Raw genomic sequence first — 21,178 nt, forward strand, 5'->3', positions numbered from 1 at the left:
TGAGCCCAATGAATTTGGCCTCACAGGATGGTGAGAGTAGAGGGTTCAAAGAGGGCAGCAAGAGGGTAGGGGAAAACAGGGCACAGGTATCACAATAAGAATGATCTCTGTCTTACTGGCATTGAGATAGAGATTGTTAGTTGCACACAATGTCTTGATGGTGGTCAGACAATCAGGGATAAAGAACAAGGAGAACAAATAGGTTGAGGTAAATTTAAGGAAAGTGGTGTGTCATTAACATAACACTGGAAATTAAAAAATTAAGAAGGACATCAGGTGAACCAGAGGGATGAAATGGTTATTGAAGAGCCACAATGATAAGATAAACCCATGGGGCACTCTGCAGCTGGACAGTGAGGTGCTGGAGTAGAAACGATCCAGTTACATCTGGGAAGGTCAGTTACTGATTGGGCACTGCCCATGTGGCAGTTGTGTGTGCTGCAGTTCTGCTAACAAAAGCAACAAGTTAGACGTAGGTCTAGATACACCACGGAGACAAACAAATTTGACCAACTGTAACTCTAGTATGGTCATTTATGGCATTTGGTGCCCGTGTAAGAAACTTTATATTAGAAAAACGGAGAGAAAGATCGAAATAAAAAATAGGAGAGCACAGAAGCTGCATCCGTAATCATACTGATAATGCCCCGCTACTAGATCATTGGATCGAGCATATGCACAAATTGGAGGACTTACACTGGACTGTAATTTGAAAACTTACTGCCAGAATAGATCACAATAAAGACAAAAAGAGACTGTTGCAAAAAGAACAACAATTGATTTATTTGGCCAAGACTACACTCAATGGTCTTAATGAGAAACTTGATTGGTCAGTCTGACATTTTCAAGTAAAGTTATTTCAGCGCGTTTGGTGTTCTGGATTTGCCCCCACCTTCATTTCATTATCTTAAGTCTCGCTCCTCTATAGTAAGAGCGAACTGCATGTTTCGTTAGGGCTTTTTTACCTTCGGGTGACAGCGGATATTTCACTCCATGTCCAATCCCCCCTATGTACGTTCCACTTCACGTGATACCTTGAGTTTATGTGACTTCTTGATTTTCCAATGAATACCGGATTAATAGAACATGCCCTTACCCCTCCTCTAACATATACCACTGGGTCAAGGGAGGCCAGCGTTTTCACACCACAGCATTGACTCATGCAGTTGTGACGTTTCTATTCAATGGTTTCCTAGACTTTTGTGTGTCCCATGGTAAAACGGATGTTTGCTTAATACTCGATCCAATAGACTACACGGCTACTGCTCAACTTAATGGTGCAACATTTAGCTCTATGTTTCCATCATTTTTGTGCATTATCTTGACAACAGGTTTTCCGTGTATGCAGAATGTGCTTTTCATGGGCATCTATCGCGGGGCGGAAAGGCGGATTCACCACAGCAGCGACCCCCACTTTGACCACAAAACTTTCATATGCTCCGTGATGCCATCGCCGTTTAGAGATTGTGACATTTATTGCCACACAGGTAATTTGCAAATACGCTATGAAAGTTGACCATAACCTGGTTATGACCACATTGAGTTTACACATTTTTCCTTTGGTTTTCTTTAAGCAGCACAGTGAAGATATTGTGATTAAGTACTCCATTAGGAGACCTCACATGACGTGTCACCTGAAGCTTTCTTCCCTTTCGATATGACTAAACCTTAATCCTTTTTCAAAAAAGCGTTACCTTCCAGTAACACTTCTCATTTATCAGTACATTTTACAACTTTGTGTTTAGAATTTAGTGGGAGCTGACCTATTTTGTCTTGTAATTAATATTTTTTCATACCATTCATAGATGTAATATGGATGGTATTCTTTTCGTTTTTCTCCACTGACGGAATTGTATATTTAAAATACTAAAATACCTTGGGACTATAAGATAACTTTTGAAAAACCAGTGTTAGAACACCAATTCACACAATGTCGGGTACTATGGATGCAATTAGATATACTCTATGGTTTGAGAACCCAAAACATGGCGCCGACATTAGGAGAATGATTTGGGGTAATGAACATGGTGGAAAGACCAACCGTTACTATAGTAACGCTGCATAACCACAGCTTTTGCAACAGTGCACGAGAGCCGACGTGAGTTATAATCTTTAGAGGTAAGCCATAACTGCTAAACAGATTTCTGACACAGACGGCAGCATCTTTATAATAGCCTGCAAGCTGAGGCTCGCATCGGGGGAATCATACAAACCGATTCACCTAACTGAATGTATGCGCGACTCATGCAAAGAAAGCAATAAATAAAAATACGACACGTCCCATGCCCTGTACGCTCCCCGTAATACATGAACGAGCATTAGACTGATTTCATAAATAGGATAAATGTGGCACAGTATCAGTATAGTATCACTTATATAGTAAACCAAATTCGGATTAGAGTCACTGTAATATTTATCTATGGTTTTGTGTCAGACTGATCGACCACAATGATTTTATTTACAGGCAGGATTTAACCCATAGTTTAAATATTGCAAATCCAAATTCAATTGGAATCAACATCTAGGTAAGGCATATGTATTCACTAAATATAACTTGGGTCACTGTGACCCGACTCATTTTCTTGCACACTATAATAACACAAATACTTCTACCAGCAGTAAACTATGCTACTAATCTATAAACAGATTATATATGTCAAATAGAAAATGGTGCTTTTTGTGACAATAACAACACGTTTTTGCAAAATGTACACTTGGGTATCTAGAGTACAAGTTTCCTGAGATACTGACTATATGTTCATTTATTTCTCCCTGTATTTTTTGCAATCCTTTGGATCACCCACCCAACACCCCTCCTGTTTTTGTCTGTGATTTGTTTCAAAACCTTTTGAACTTCTACCTTTTTTTTGTTTTGCCTGTTTATGTCTCACTCACCAAATGTGCATAATATATATGGTTTTCCTTTTTGATTCAATGTAACATGCACACATATGACCATCACTTCGATTTGTTGCTTGGTTTTTCTGTATGATCTCTTGAAGTTCACAAATTGGCCCTGATTTGATAAAGACACTTGTAGTGTCGAAACATGTGTTATGCAAGAGGGCATTTGGTTTGTTGTACAAAGAAAATATTTCACGACTAAAAATTGGCAAATTATGCACTCCAAAATATTATGTGGCACAGTTTTCCAGAGTGTGAGAGAAATCCTAATTAAAATGTGTTTTTGTTTACACTTTTCTGTACTGGTTTATATTCTATTTTGTGTAAATTAGAGGCAACAGATTAGCTCTACCGTTATTTGAATCTTCTTTGTATACTTTCTTGTCTGCACAATTATAAAAAAAAATTAGTTTGACAAATCACTGTTAATTTTGTCTTTTACAAATGGAATTTCTTTTGATGTTCTTATCAATAAAAACTTTATGTATTTTTGATAAACTTAACCAGACTGGTGGCAGGTTGAATTTTCCTATAGAACATCGTCATTTTCTAGGAACACAAGTGTGTTTTTTGTAGAGGAAATAGTAATCTTTTCCTGAATCATAAAGCTGCCTACAAGCTCTGTTGTCTGGATGTTGAAAGTTTTATACCTATATTTGAGGGTTGAAGCTGGAGGAGACATCAAGGAGCACTATCCTCAATTGTCCTACTATCATAAATACCATACAGACTTCAATTATAAAATTCCACCATATTACAAATACTGTATACTCCCCCTACAGTACCTATAATTACTATACACATATTCCTATACTATATAATGAAACCATATAACAAGTACATAGCATACATCTTCAAATAACAAGACTCACCAGACCCCTCTGCCATCCAAATAATATCTGTGGACACTAAAATTGACAGCAGACTCAGCGGCACAAGTACACATTTTTTTCACCTATACAAACAGCTACATGTCAACTTTATTCCACCACCTCACCCTTTCCTGGCCCTCTTTTGGCCACCAAATAACCCCAAATGTGTTTTCCAGGTTTATTTCACATTGCACTGTCTGTGATCAGCGGAAATGTCTGTGAACTCTGCGGCACCTGCAAACCCATTTTCACCAATAAAAACAGCTCCATATCAACTTTATTCCACTCACACCCATCTTTTCCAAGCCCTCTTTCAGCCACCAAATAACCCCAAAGTATTTTACTTTATTCACACTGCACTATCCGCAGACAATGGCAGCTGTCTGAGGATCCAACATGGCGACCGTTTAAAAAAATATGACGCGTCTTAGGTTTTTCTCCATCCATTCAACGGGTGTGCATGATGTCCGTGAACAGCACGCTGACCCCTGATTGGCCCAGAAATGTGTGTGTACCCCGAATCAGGAAGTGATTGCACGGACCAGACCCATATATCAGTAATTTATTTTTTACCTATTTTTGTCCATTTTTTAAAAAAAACTACTGGACAGATTTACACCCAATTTACAAAAGCACACTTTCAGGACCAAGCCACTGCTCCTAGCACAAATTTGGTGAAAATCCATCCAGTGGTTTCGGCTGTAGGCATGAGCAAAATATTTTTCCATTGGGCCTCATTCCGAGTACGGCGCTAACCAATGGCGCTATTAACGCCTTGGTTGACGCCGTACCCGGACCGGCAGCGCCTTGGTGGTTGGCGGAATTACCGCCCCATTCCAAGGTTGGCGGGGCGGTAATTCCCCAATCCCCATTTACCCTTCCCCATTCCCATTCCTGCCCCATAGGGCATAATGGGAGTGGGGAAGGCGTCAATTACGCCACCGTAAATTACGGTGGCGTAATTAACATCAAGGTCCCTTAGCGCCATGGTATTTAACGCCTGCTAAAAGCAGGTGTTAAAAGCACCATGGCGCTAAGGGAACTCGGAGTATGGCGGTAAGGGATTACCGCCACCGCTCTCGTTAGCGGTGGCCGCTATCCCTTACCGCCATACTCGGAATGAGGCCCATTGCGTCTATGAGAATTTCCACATGATCGATCTGAGGTGGCACATACTTTATTTGCAAAGTTTAGTGTGGAGTTTTAAGCCGCCAAAAAACTGCTTTTTCTATGTGTTGAGCAACTTAACCATACCTTCCAGGCTGCCACAGCAGGCCCTGTAATATATATATATATATATATATATATATATACATATTCAATGAAAAACTTTTTAAAGGGGACATTATGGTTAAGTTGCACTAATAAAAACCTATGAAATTCAATGAACACATTTTGTTAAAGGGACGTTATGATTAAATTGCACTAATAAAAACCTATGAAATTCAATTAAAACACTTTGTTAAAGAGACGTTATGGTTAAGTTGCACTCATAAAAACCTATGTAATTTAATGAAAAAGCATTGTTAAGGGGACATCATGGTTAAGTTGCACTAATAAAAACCTATGAAATTCAATGAAAAACCTTTGTTAAAGGGACGTTAGGTTACCCGTAAAACCGAAAAATCCCTGAAATTCGCCAGTTATGGTAAGCTAAACATCCGTAACTCGCGCCACCACCGTGCACTGCTAATACTAACACCAAGGACATCAAAGATGACATCACAAATTTCATTGATGACATTCTTTTCAAAGATGGCCACTATGGAACGGGAAGACAGAGTTCCATACAGGACCCCCTTCGCTTTCCATGGAAGCCTGTTTCCAAGATGGACACCATTTAAAGGGAAGGTGGGGTTCCATACAGGGCCCCTCTTCGCTTTCCATGGAAGCCTGTAGAAGACGAAAAGAGAACCCTGTGACCTTATTACCACAAGCACATTTTAATTCCCTTTCAAATCTATCCCAATTTCGAATAACTTCACCACAAAGCCAGTCCCAGGTGGACATGGCCTCTTTAACCCCATGTGTTGTCCCTCGTGGTCATGTCCAGTAGACAGATTTTTCTGGATCATGACCATATTCCATGACCTGGACAATCTGGCCACTGCCCATGGGCACAGGCTACACCTCAGTCACCAAAGATATATCACTATTTTTTGTACCAACATTATGACACTTGTCAAAAAATAAAACACAGGCACATTTGCAAAACCATGCTTCAGGCCCTTGCCAATGCTCCTTACAAAGGTTTGCTGGAAATCCACCCATGTTTTATTTTTTCAAAAGTATGAAATGTATGCACATACAATTGTCATATAACCTAGCCCCAAAATGACAAAATCCATTCAGACTTTACGAAAATATTTGTATCTAGATCTGTAATATTTTTGCAAACCTTTGTGTAGATTTGTCAAATGGCACCACATTTATAAGCCTTTAAAATATGTTGGGACCCGCCGCTCTAATTCTGCTCCCTCTTGACAAAATCCTACCAAACTTCGCATAAACATTTATAGCGCTGGATCTATTATCAGTTTGCCAAATTAAGTGTAGATTTGACAAATGGCACCTCATTTATAATCCTTTACATTATTTTGGGTCCCCCCTCTAATTTTGTCCCCTCTTGACTAAATCCCACCAAACTTCACAAAAACATTTATATCTATATGTATTATCAGTTTGCCAAATTAAGTGTACATTTGTCAAATGACATCTCATTTATAAGCCTTTACATAACTTTGGGACCCCCCTCTAGTTTTGCCACCTCTTGACAGAATCCCACCAAATGTTGCAGGTCAAGAAGATAATTGCGAAATTACATGCATTTTCATTAAGTAGAGCCAAAGTTAAAAGCCATCCAAAAACTGCCCCCAAACATCTGAAGTGTCCCCAAACTTCACAGGACTGTTCGCAAACATCCGAACCGTTCGCAGACTTTTGCGGCAAAAAACACCTGTTTTCTTTTGCTTCTTGCTGCCATATCCTATCCCATCCTCATCAACCCTCAAATCCCAAGAGATTATTTGATAAGTTTGGCAAGTGAAAAGTTGTGTTTTTTTATAAGTTTTTACCGCGATGTCTGCGGACGCATCGAGAAAATGTGACGCATCTCACACTTCACTCCAACCAGTCAGCGAGCATGTCATCTGTCCGCGGACATGATGTAAGCCAATTGGCCAATCAGTGTCCTGTCCGAGGAGTAAACAGGGAAGTGTGCCCACAAAGCAGACATAGATATCACTAATTTCTTTGACTTACATTTTGGTCGTTTTATAAAAAAACTACTGGAAGGATTTACACCAAATTAACAAAAGCACGCTTTCGGGCCCAAGCCACCGCTCCTGCTGCAAATTTGGTGAAAATCTTTCCAGTAGTTGGGCTGTAGGCATGGGAAAAAAAGACATTTTGGGACCCTGCCAATAACTGAGCCCCCCCTTGACCAAACCTGACCAGACTTTGCAAAGAAATTCAGAGTGGGCCATATCCTTTTTTTTGCAATGGATGGTGAGGATTTGTCCGGGGGGAGCAAAGTTATAAACCACCCAAAAAGTGCTCTTCCTATGGGTTTAGCAACTTAACCATAATTGCATGGCCACTACCGCAGGCCATGTAATATATATATATCTATATATATTACATGGCCTGCAGTAGTGGAAGTGTAGTTATGGTTAAGTTGCTAAACTCATAGGAAGTGCACTTTTTCGGCAGCTCCTAACTTTGCAAAAAAAGTATATGGCCGGCTTTTAATTTTTTTGCCAAGTTGGGTGATGTTTCGTGCAGGGGGGGCAAAGTTATAGGGGTGTCTCAAACATGTTTTTCCAATAGGCTGAATGGGGAAAAGCCTGAATGGCTGGATGGATTTTCTCCAAATTTGCGGCAATAGGGGGGCTTGGGTCAGAAAGTGTGCTTTTGTGTGTTTGGTGGAAATCCAACCAATACTTTTGTTGCAAATTACTGAAATTTATGTCCCAAAAAATGAGTGATATCTGGGTCCACTCTGCGGTTCCATTTCCCTGTTCGCTCCACAGACCGAAATGTCATTGGCCTGCAGTACGCAGTGATGTTGGCCAATGTTGGACATGGTTGGCAGTTGGCTGGAGGGAAGCGTGCTGTGCATCAAAAGTTTTGGGAAACGCTGCCATGGTGTATCGGAGAACAGTGCGGTGGCAAAAGGGTCTGGAAAATGTACCTTACGCCATGTGTTGGTGGCGAGAAGGGAGGGAATGGGTGGGGGAGTGAGAAGTGGTTCATGTGTCATATGTAGGTAGGTGGAAGAAGACGGAGGATTGCCTGCAGTTTTTGCGCATACTGCGTCAAGTCGCGGGTAGCTAGATTGGCAAATACTTTGTGTGGTGATTGGAGGCAGGTGTCGTAATGGCCCGATAGCTTCTTCCGTGACCTTTTTGTGGCGACCTCTTTCCGTGGTGAGTGGTGGTAGATCCATTTTAGAAGGGGAATGAATTGCACATGACATAGGTTTGATGGGAGCATGGATGGCTGTGCTATGAGGATAGAATGCAGTAGTTAGGCACATGGTGGCATGCATGGGTGCAGAAAGTTGTGTTGGGTCTGTGGAAGGATAAGATTATTGGGTGAATGGGCAAAGGCCATACACTATAGGGCATGCACTGAAGAGCGTAGGGCTTTAGCATACCCACTACAGTAACGCAAGTGTGGGTGTGCTTTCGGTACAGGGTGGTGCTTGCATAGTGTGGTGTGTGCACATTGGTTGTAGTAGGCCAGTGTTGCGAACCAAATGTGGGTAGTTTGGTAGTGACACAATACTTTGGGAATGGAAGTGGGGATGGCCATAGTATGTGCATGAAAGTGCACAGGGGTGTAGGAGAGAGTGCTTTCTTTCTGCAATATTGTAACTGGTGCAATTTGTTGCTGCATAGTTCCATGGTGGTGCATAGGTTGGGTAGGAGTGCTGGTGGTAATGCTGAGTATGTGGATATTTGACGTTGTCATGGTGAAATGGATGGCGCCATTATGTAGCAGTGATAGTGTTGAATGCCTAGACTGTTGGGTGCATGGCCGAAGGCTGTAGGCTGTACGACATGCACTCAAGAGCTAGGACTTTAGGACACACACAGCAGTAATGCATTTTGGATTCTGCAGCAGTTAGAGGGTGGTGACCTGTAAAGAATGGATGCAGAGCACATTTCAGACGCAATAGAGCAGGAGAAGTGAGCTGCCATGCGTGTATGTTTGGTTTTGCAGGTGAGGACACTGTTATAACAGGGTAAAGTTCTTGCTGTGTACTTGGCGATGGTGCTGTGAAAAGTCTTGCAGTGTGGGCACTGGGTGCTGGGTTTGCATACTGTCAGTATGGAATAGGATATGGTAGAAGTGCACCTTAATTGTGCTTGCTTGGTTACTATGCTGTGTGCTGAATTGGTGAAGTAGGGCCAATGTTGTGAAAAAGTTGTGGTTAGGTTGGTAGTAGCACAATACTTTCTGAATGGGTGGGGTAGGGGTGGTGGAGGCTGTGGTATGTTTGTGATTCTGATGATAGCAACCTGTTTTCATGAATGGGTGTTTTATGGTGTGAGGGAGTTGGGTTGAAGTGCTGCTATGTATGTTACGTTTGTGCACAATGTTAGCTGCCCACATGGTCGCATTCATGGATTCATATTGTGGGCAAGGGTGGACTTTTGTGTGCATGGCGAAAGTTGTGCTGGGTAGGCCGCAGGATCATTCTGGATGCTGAAATAGGGCATCCTGTAGGAAAAATTTGTGGTGGAGGGGCTTTGGAAGCAAGGGGAATGTGCTCTATGAGTGTTTAACAGGAAATATGGAGTTGTGTACAGAAATGATAGTGTGCAATGCTGAGATTCAGTATGTGACTGGTGCTGGTGTTTTTGAAATGTTATAGTCGCCAATAGGAGTATTGGAAAATGTGAGTGCAAAGGGAAGAAGTATTGTGTCTACTTTACTGGGGTGTGGCACTAGCTGTAGCTGGGAAAGCACGTGTGCCACATCATGGCCTTAAGAGCATGGAGATTTTGCAAATGGAACTGTGGGGATTCTCCTATGAGGATTCGAGGGTGTGGTTCACCAGAAGAGGCGGTGACATATTTACCCAACTCTTGATGCAGCGCGGTTGGCAGAGATGGACAGACGGCGAGTGTTTATAGTCAGTGATACATTTATGCACAATCTACCATATGGAAAGAGGGTTCGATACTGACTTTCAGTTGGAATGACTGCTGGCTTTTTCGGGTATAGTTTATGAGTGGGGTTTCGGATGCATGGATCTCTTTTGCAAATCTGTGGCCTCTGTTGGTAGTGTAGATGTGGTGGTCGTGCATTTTGGAGGACTAAATTCGGGGCACATGTCATGCTCACGTATGCTCGCTTACTTAAAGAAGTTGATGACACCTGTGATGCAGATATTTCCTACTGCAAAGGTGATTTTCTCATCAATAACACCAAGAGGACAATGGGAGCATGCTGGTGTAATTTGTCCACGGCCACAGGTCTGGAGATGTTGGATAAACAAAAGCATGTGCAGCTTTATGTGCAGTGCTTGGATGTTCTGCACTGACTGTGAAAGCATGAATAACCAGCAAGATTTCCAGTGGTTTCAAGGAAATGGCATTTTCTTTTACCTCGATTGGCAATGCTGTTGTGTTTGCCACTCTGCACGAAGCGTTGCAAAGAATTCTGTAGAAATGTGAGATAAGCGTTCAGCTTCAGTCGAGAAAAATGTCAGGAGGAGAAGCAAACAGAAGTGAGCAAAAGAGAAAAACAAGAAAAAATAATGTTTGAATGTACGTACATAACAAAAACACGACAAAATAAAATATATGTTTTTAGAGACAATCCTAAAGACACAATCCCCACCCCTGTTTCACTTTCCCCCTGCCCTCCAAAAACCCCTCAACCCCCTACCCCTCCAATTTCTAGCACGGTAATGCTGCAGATTCTGCGGGACTTTGAGGATTAGACGTGGCACATCGGCTCTTTTTAGGATGGCAGCTATGGCATTGGCTCTGTGGAGGCTAAGCCATTGGGCAATGCGGTTGATGTTTGTGGTGTGTACACAAACACTGTAACAGAAGCTCTGTTTGTACCGATACATGTAGGAGGCTATGGTGAAAGTGTGCAATGTATGGGACATGCATCCTGTTTGTATGCATGCACTGGACACACTTGCTTAAAGTTGCTAATATACATTCCCTGCTGCTTTTGTCAGATATGTTTTCCAACATTTGTAGTACATGCATTACAGTGGGAGGACCATATTGTGAAGTGTACAAGGTACGTGACAGGCATCATGTTGTTATGAATGCAGGGTGTGCATCATATGATATGATGTGCTATGTTATTTTGTGCCATTTGTATTGTGCTTACATACAAGTGTGTGAAGGTACGCTGAGGAAAGGGCGTCAGAACAGAGGCCACACAGAGACATTGATTCCTCTAGGCCAACTGACATTGAGAGTGTGCAAGTTAATGGGAAGGGGGAGGACAAAGTGCAGTACATTGGAAAAATAAAATATAGAATTCCATGCAACTACGGCCGGTACTGGCAGGTGCAAGGATAAGTGCAGACATGAAGTGGTGGCTGGACTGTTAGGGTTATAGAAAACAATCCACAGGTGTGGGGTTGGTAGAAAGCCAGTGCTGGGGTGCAACTGTAGGGAGGCAAGTGGCCTGGGGCACAGATTATAGGGTGGGCAGGATACCAGTTCACAATACGTTTTAGCCAGGAAGTGAGTAGGGGAGAGGAGGGGAAAAAGAAGAAGCACATGGAAAGGTTTTCAGGAGTTTTCAGACCCTACGATGCTTCTCTGCAAGGTCCAGGGAGTGGTTCCACAGGGAGGCCCCAGCAGAAAAAACCCATCTACCACCATCTGGTTGTGTGTAGAAGCAACTGACCCTGAGGGAGTATGAGGTGAATGAGGGAAGAGCTGGAGCAAGCAGATATTTAGGTAGTAAGAATGCAAGGGATTGAGGTCCCAGGGACCAGAAGGCCTTCTGCATAATGCACAGGGCATTTATTTTATTGTTCACAGCCACTGTGAGCTGTTGCAGACATTTTAGTCCAGCAGACATATGATCCCTGCCGTTCAGGCCAAGGGCAAGCTGCGCTCTCATTTTATGGATGAGTTTCTGAGGGTGCAGAGTGGAAGCTGGCAGATTTAAAAAGAGGCTTTGGCAACAGTGCAGCGTACAAAGCACGACAGCCGTGCAGACACTGACCTTTTGGAAAGGGACTGTAGGTTGCTAAGATACATTTAATTGGTGGCTTTAGTGCCTTCTTTTTATGAGTTATGTAGTATGTGGGTTAGTGGGAAACAATTTTCGTAGCATTGTTGGAAGGAAAGAACCGAGTTCCTGTTTTGCTAATATAGTGTATAATATGTGTAAATGAAAAAGTTGCAAGCACATACCAACACATTGCCAGTTTATGATAGGAGATGGGAGGAACATCAGTATGTTTTTTAAACACGTAGTGGATGGTTAGAGGCAGATATAGTGCACAGAGGCACTTCTAACAGAGTTGTGAACATACTGCAAAAAAAATGTTCATACCTCTCTTTTGTGGTGATGGGTGCTTATGTGGATGAATGTGCATGTATAACTCCTGCAATGTGTCACTGAACTTTGGAGAACTGACATTGTAAGATTCTGAAGTCTTGGAGGGCATTGGCGGATGCGTTTGTGAGTACTTAGCAATACATAATAAGGGCGTGGTGGGAAGAGGACAGTGGAAAGGGAAGAAGGACTGTTCATGATTTACTGGCACGCGGTCCTTATGATACTTTGTGAGGTGCAACATGCTGCGCTTTTGAACATGCTGGTCAATGGAAATGCAATTGTTGCAATAGTTCAATCAGGTGGCTAGAGTATGTGTCACAGGAAAGGGCGGCCATATTTTGTTACATTACTCTGTGTAGTGAGGCTAGCAGAGATGGCGAGACGCACAGTTTTCATAGTGGGTGATCGCTTTGTGCTAGTTCTGCTACAGTATGCCGTGAAAAAAGGCCTTAATGCCAATTTGAATTTGGTCGAAGTCGAGACTTTGTGGTGCAGTGTCGCTGTTTAGACCATTTGTTTGCAGAATGTCGACGTGGTAGTTCACTATGGAGCATTACTTTTGGGTTCCATAGCTTGTGCAAGTGTGTACCGTCAACTCAAAAAGGTGATGAAAGAAGTGCAGCACATGTTTGCCACTGCCAAGGTGCTTTTCTCATGTATACCACCAAGTCCAGAATATAACTATCCCAATGAAGGTTGTTGGCAGCCAGAGGAGGGAAGGCGTCTTATCAACAGAATCATGTGTAACTGTTTGCGTGCTGCTGGGATATACTCCTGTGACAATTGCAACATTGGTTATCAATATGTGCACACTCTCAATGGAAATGGCAATTCATTGTTGCCCAGTGGCAATGACACCTTGGTTTTCCAATCTACAGGCTGCACTGAAGACGCTAATGTAATGCACAGTGCAACAAAAAAAAACAAATATAAAAGCCCAAAAAAGAGTTATTACTGTCGAAGAGCTTTTTTAAGAGCCACCACTACAAAGGATATCCCTTACCCTGGTTGACATTTATTCCTCTAATCCAGCACGCGCACACCTGGAAAAGTCAGCGGACATAGCGATAGTTGCAGGGTTGTACGTGTAACATATGCCCCTTTTGCACATGCCCACCTTATATTTGGGACTGTGGAGGACACAGGATTGCGCAATAAGCTTGCTGGGTGGGGAGTTCCCGCACAGACTGTGGTATAGAGTATATTTGTCGACCTAAATGCAGAGGGTGAGCTTATGGATTTGTGTTGTACGATCCACAGCGTATGCATTGTGGGTGAATTGCACATACATTGCTTGACAGTGAATGGAAAACAAAGTCCGGTGGGAGTTATGTGTGGAGTGTATCATGTGGGTGTGTACTTGTATGGAGCACCTACAACGAAGTGATTTCTTTTAGTTTGTCTGTGTGAGACTTTGGTGATGCTCAATCACAACAATATTATTGTTGTTGATTTTGGAAGGACAAATGAACACCATTTAACACGACTTTCAGTGCTGTTTGTGCTGAGGGATGCACTAGGCCACATAACACTTCTGTTAACAATCTCCTGCATAATTGTGTATCCCATTATGCAGACACCCATTGAGGGGTGTGTTATTTCTTATTTGGTCCAGAAATGGAGAAAGTGCAGTACATTGTATTTCTGTTTCCACTGCAGTGTTTTCCACAGTAGCACGGTTCCTTCCACTTAGCATACAATTGTGTGGACGGTATACGATGTGCTTCACATTGCCTCCCTTCATTGCCACTTACAGTGTGACACTCTAAAAGGAGCTTTATATCATGATCAGCCCCAACATTTTTTTGCTAAAGGGACGTTATGGTGAAGGTGCGGTACTACAAACATAGCATTACAATCATTTCTAAATACACTATGCTAAAGCAAAGTTATGTTTACAGTGCCCTAATAAGAATCTATGTAATTCACTAACAAAAAGTGTTGTTAAAGGGACGTAATGGTTAAGTTGCACTAGCAAAAACCTATGAAATTCAATGAAAAAACGTTCTTACAGGAACGTTATGGTTACAAGTCAAACCGAAAGACCCCCACAAATTCACCAGGTATGGTAAGCTAAGCAACCATAACTCGCACCAGCACTGTGCTCTTTAAGACTAACACCCATGACATCAAAGATGACATCACAAACGATTTTGTTTTCTTGTTCGCCTTGCACCTCAAAGCAGGATTTGCAATTATTCATGTATTTGCAGCTCCATACCCAGAGATACATGCTCTTTTCATGTTGGCCTCATGGCAGCTTGACCTTTATAGTGCAATACAAGCAAGGTCTGACAGTAGCATGGTTTAAAACAAATAATGCAGAAGATGTGTGTTTTCTTAGTGTGTTATGAGATATTTAAAGTTAAGAAAACACATGGCTTCCGGGACTGTGGACTGTCTCCCATCCATGCAGTAACTGGGACGGACCTTACTTATCTTCAAAGCAATGAAGTGGCTGGCCCCCTCTGGCAATGTTGCTCTAAGTGGTCTTGTAACTTGTGCTCCTTTATTTGGCAATATCACCTGAGATGTCAGTTATTTGGGGCTTTTCTGTCAGATTGCAGAGGTTACAAAAAAGCCTTGTGTTGCAAACTCAGTCCCTAGAACCTCTCCAACTTCCAAATTTCGATTGGTGTCCTCTTGCCACCCTCCAACTCTAGCCTGATGGCATTTGCATGTTCTTTTTCCTGCAAAAGCCTTTTTTTCTGCATTTCATTTTCTGATACCCTTGGCTATATAACGATATATTTTTTTTAATTTATAAACACTGAGTTTCTCAGCAATTTACCCAAGATATAGCTATCTAGTTTGGAGAAGAGGGAACCCCCATTTCCATCAAATATATAAAAAACTAATGGAAGGAATAACCCCAAATCACACAAGGATCGCGAGTCAACGCTTCCTGCCCAAGTTGTTTCAGACCTGGTCCAAATCTGTCCAGCGTTTTGGCTGAGTGGTTAAGCAACAATTTACCTTTTTTGGTTAATTGACCGATTTTGTCTATGGGAAAATTAATGGGAACGTTTGTTTTTTTTCTTAACTTTTTAACAGAACTTTCCCAGATTTTGCAGTCTGTGGGGGCCTGCACATCCCTAGGTTCTTAGCGAATCATTTATTTGGGTTTCCTATGGGTGTCTGACTCACCTTTACTATAGGTCATGACTGCTGCCCTATAATATATATATATATATATATATATATATATATATATATATATATATATATATATATATATATATATATTATATATTCAGTAAAAAAAACTTTGTCAAAGGGAAGTTATGGTTAAATTGTGCTACTAAAAACCTATGAAATTCAGTAAAAAACTTTGTTAAAGGGACATTATGGTTCCAAGTAAAACTAAAAACCCCTAAAATTAATCAATTATGGTAAGCAAGGCAACCATAACTCGCGCCACCACTGTGCACTGCTAAGACTAACACCCAGGACATCAAAGACGACATGGCATAGGTTTTTAGTAGCGCAACTTAACCATAACATCCCTTTAACAAAGCTTTTTTAATGGATTTCATAGGTTTTTAATAGCAAAACTTAACCATAATATCCCTGACTTTATATACATGTAACATAGAACATATTTAACCCCCAGCTAGTGTTTTTGATGTACGCGGACTGTTCGTATGTCCGCGGACGGACGCGGACAACAGCAACACTACCCTCAAACTCAGGGGGTATCTTAAATTGTTATATTGTGCCATATGAACAGTGCACAACTTCAAAAACCTGCACACAAACACATTATATGTAGTAATAAATAAGAAATGGAACCTATATATCTAACACATCAACCATCCATTTAAATACCAAATGTACTAAAATGAAATATACCAAAATTAAAAAAAAGATAGCCTTCCAACATAATTACTTCACAGAAACTGCACAACTAGAAGCAACAGCAGATCTACAGACCAGTAAGAACACAACTTACCAGAAGCTAGTAAGTGTACTTCATTTTTCTTATATATTTCTAAAATTTCTGTATTACATACAATAAAAGTAATATATATATATATTTTTTGTCACAGACATGTCCAGTACTTTGGAGTGGCTTGAAGAGAATTTCCCACGTGATGAATTGTCTGAAGATAGTGATACTAATGGTAGACACTTCTCTATATAACCAAATTAATAAGCATGACTTTATGTACACTTAACATATATATGTATTTTTTTAACAGACCATACAAACATTGAAAATAGTACACCAAAAGATACATTGGATAAGACCAAGCTTCTTAATAATAATTCTTGGATAAGATTCTCCAGGGCATGGAAGAATAAAATGGACATGCTCATGGCAAATTTCAACCATTTGAAGAACTTTGTGGAGGACCATATAAAAGGAAAAAATAAATACCATTGTCCCACATGTACCTGTCCCCCCTCTCCATATCCTAGTCAATTATACCAACATCCTCTCCACAAAGAAAAAAGTTTTGATGAGACGTCCATCCCTTCATCTCCTCCTATCCATCCTCTTGAAACACCCAATTCCCCTGTGTTTGTGTCAGTTTCTGCTTTCCCTTCTTTTTCATAAATTGTACATCTATATATAATAAAACAAAAATATGATGTATTCAGTTCTTTTGTACATTTAAAAAAAAAAAGGCAGTTAGGGTGTCCGCAGACAGTGCGGGTGTCTGGAATGTCTGCAATTAACCAAAATTGAGGTGTCCTAAGCACACTGTACCTGTCCGTACTGTTCACAGACAAGTTGAAACTGTTCCAAGAACACATTTGGTGTCTGCAATGTCCGTAATTAACCAAAATGGTGGTGTCCTAAGGGCACGATACCTGTCTGTACTGTTCGCAGGCACGTTGGAACTGTTCTAAGAACACACTCGGTGTCCGGGAGTCGGTAAAACCAAAATGGAGGTGTCCTAAGGACACTATACCTGTCCGTACTGTTTGTAGACAAGTTGGAACTGTTCTAAGAACACACTCGGTGTCCGGGATGTCCGTAAAAAAACTAAATGGAGGTGTCCTAAGCACACTATACCTGTCCGTACTGTTCGCAGGCAAGTTGAAACTGTTCTTAGAACACACTCGGAGTCCATGATGTCTGTAATAAATGAAAATGGAGGTGTCCTAAGGACACTATACCCGTCCGTATTGTTCGTAGGCAAATGGGAACTGTTCTAAGAACACACTCGGTGTCCGGGTTGTCTGCATATATGCAAAATGGGGGTGTTCTAAGGGCACTATACCTGTCCGTACTGACTAAAGAACATCTACGCACATGCGCACCACACCCGTAAGTTTTCCGAACATTGCGCCTGTCTGTAACTGTTCGCGTCACTTGTGTCGCACTTTTAATTAATTTAAGGACCCAAACACTGTCCGTAGAACACCCGCGCACATGCGCACAACCGTTCCCTTGCATTTGATGTCCTGCGGACACCCATTCCCTTCGTGGACATGTTTGCGACGCCATCATGTGACCGCACCCACGCAGAGCGTCTGTTCTGAATTGCAGACATTGTCCGGGTCCCCGGACATTTTAAGACTGTATTTTCAGGCTATCCACAGGATTTTATAGTAAACATTCACCATAGCACATGTCCCAGACAATCACCCTGACTCTCTACATACTTTTTGGAACTTTTTGAGCCTTTTTGGGATGTTCAATCTGTCCGCGGACAGGGCGGATGTCCGCGAACTGCGCACCCGCACCCCTATAAAAGGCCACACCCCAGAGCTCATCCTCATTGTGTTTCTGCCTATCTTACAGAACACGGTGTACTTTGGCTGCCAATCTTCCAGATTTTCTGAAACCTGATGGCATCCATGGCTCCTCTACTGCCAGCTGGTGCTACATCTGCCTCAGCACCACCCCCACCCCCTCCACCACCACCACCTTCCCAAGGGCCTGAAGAGGGGAACAGGCGTGAGGATGTAGAGGAGGATGAAGAGGATGGCGAGGATGAGGTAGTGGAAGTCCCTACTACAAGCACTCGCCGTGAGTCTTGGGTGTGGCGGTTATTTACCATTTATGGTAATGTACCCAAGGCGCATGCGAACAAAGTCACCTGCAACCAGTGCAAAATGGTGCTGAGTTGCGGGAGGCTTGGTTTGTACAGCTTCGGTACGACTACTATGAAGCGACACCTAAGGTCGTTCCACGGTGGGTCCATTCGCAAAGTTGTACCTTGCGAGGAGCGTAGTAGGTTGAGTTCCTCTACTTCATCCTCCATTTCCACTCCTCTCACCACAAGAGACACTCCAGTGGGAGAGCGCATCCCTCCAGCTGCCTCACAGGCCATTCACAATGCTGATGACCCTTACATTTCGAGGGTCACAGTTTTGTGTATGTACTGCGACGCAGTACTCTGCAGGGGGGAGAGACTTCAAAGTGCTTTTGAGACTGCGGTCTGAGAGCACGAGAAGACCTGCTAGCTACCTAAGTAAAGCCCACCCTACATCATCCTCTCTCCACCTGCCCTTTTTTATCCCTGTGGTTGGTGTCCCCCCTTACCCTCCTTTCCCCTCCGCTCCTAGTGTGTCGTGTGTAAAAAACCAAAAAATATATAAAACAACAAAAATAAAAAAAGGCTCTTTTTTATTTAGCAGGAGCCGCCCTTCACAGTCTAAAAAATAAAAGTGACTAATAAATGGAGCAGGGCCCCATGTATTTTCTAGAAGTCCACGGACAGTTCGCGGACATCTAAAATGTTGGGGTGCTGCCCTATCAAAATCATTGCACTTTTCTCTGGGAGGAAGTGGTGGCTCTGAAAAGAGCCTTTTGGTGGTTTTTCTTTGTATTTGAAAAACCTGAAATGGTCAACACCTACTGCAAAAAAGATGGCTGTAATTCCATAAAAGAATGCAATGCATTTTGTACATTTCTCAGAAAAATCTGATTACCAGCATAAGTAAGATGAACTCCATCTCTACGAAAAATGTATGTGCTACGAAACATAATATTTTCATTGTGAAAAAAGGACATGCCAACATCTCTTAGAAAGGCACAAACAGCCTAATTGACATTGTGCCTCACTTTCTCCATTTGTGGACCAAATGAAGAAGAACGCAGCCACATTTGTCTCTGCGCAATACGAGAAGAAATTACTTGGGCATTTGGAAACATGTCCATGACATTCCCAAGTCCTTTTTCCTCGCAAATTGCAAAGAAATTCCTGACACATGTCCCAAACTGTTCCCTCCACAATGAATTATAATTATGCCTGGATGAATCTCTGTCTCCAAACAGGCACAGAGAGGTAAAAAGTCTAGCAACTTCATTCCACGCACTCCATGCCAGTGCTCTTCCACATGAGGGAATACAAGATCTGCAGCTATTGCACAGCTTTCTGCATGCACCTCCAACCAATGTATCCATGAGTCTCCCAAAATCCACACAATCTGTTTTCTGAAACACACAGCCATAGCTAACTGTTCTTCTCTCAGGAAAAATACTTTCTGACAAACTCTCTCCTTACACAACACACCCACTAAACTTTACTAACCAATCAATTGCTCTGCTCACTCTCATTTACATCCCTCTCCACCCCAAAATTCCCATATGTAATATGCGATGTCCGCGGAATACCGCAATGTCCGCCAACATATCGTAACTTGGACAGCCCTTCTACCATTTCCACTTCACTGTCTGTGCATTCCCTCAATGGATACAGCTAACCAGTTACACAACCATCCACCAATCACATCCAAGAGCTCTACATCTAACTCCATCATCAGAGTTCAGCACTTCAAATGCACTGTTGTTCACTCTAAGTACAAGTCTCATATCATTGGAAAAAACCTACTACAAAAACTGCTATGCAAGTCTCCAAGATTTCTACTTGCAGCCGCATGCATATACACATGCATAAATACAAACTACAGGTATGCATATATTCTGCACATTACATGTACAACTCTTATAAATGCATATAAACAGAGTAACTGCCACTTAAACTGTAAAACCTATACAATGAATTTACTGTCATTTTTCCCATCCGATATAATCAACTGTCACTTCCAAACCTGTCTGCTATCTATTTTATTTTTTTTACACACACACCTATCTAAAAAATTATATTATTAGAAGATGGGAGAAATAACAATATAATTGTGGAAAAACACTTAGGGGCCGATTCATGGAACAAACGTGCGCCGAAAATCTACGCGCAAGCAGGCGCAAGCAGGCGCAAGCAGGCGCAAGCGGAAAAAAAGAGGCGCACGCGCACGCGTGCGATTCATGGAAGTCCCTGCGCGTGTCTTCCTCGGGATGTGCGCCAAACCCGTGCATGGCGCACACGTCACTGCAACATCCCGAAAGACGTGCGTGACGCGCACAGTGAAAGCGCACAACCTCTGCGCATACACTAGAAAGTGGGCGGAACACGGGGCGTAGCGCGTGGAATGGGGAACAACTCGCGAAAACAAGGACGTAACTGGGGATGTACTGCAGGGAAGCAGACGGAACGCCCACACGCACCCGAACCACACGTATTCATGGAATCGAATAGGGCAAAGCCACGCACAGCGAAAGACACGCACAAGCCCAAACACGTCCGCCACACAAAGGCAGGCGGTAGCGTCCCTGTGCATTACAAAAGTGGCAACATACAGCAATAGTGGCTGTGCGAGCGGGGCATGTGTATTTCGGGGTTGCGCGGGAAGTTTCTCACGCGATCGGGCCTGGGGGAGCGGGCTACGTGTATTCCAGGGGTTCGCGTGAAGTTTCTCACGCGATCGGGCCTGGGGGAGCGGGCTACGTGTATTTCAGGGGTTCGCGTGAAGTTTCTCACGCGATCGGGCCTGGGGGAGCGGGCTACTTGTATTTCAGGGGTTCGCGTGAAGTTTCTCACGCGATCGGGCCT

The sequence above is a fragment of the Ambystoma mexicanum genome, chromosome 5q (assembly GCF_040938575.1).
Source record: "Ambystoma mexicanum isolate Mex_15411 chromosome 5q, UKY_AmexF1_1, whole genome shotgun sequence".
NCBI lineage: Eukaryota > Metazoa > Chordata > Amphibia > Caudata > Ambystomatidae > Ambystoma > Ambystoma mexicanum.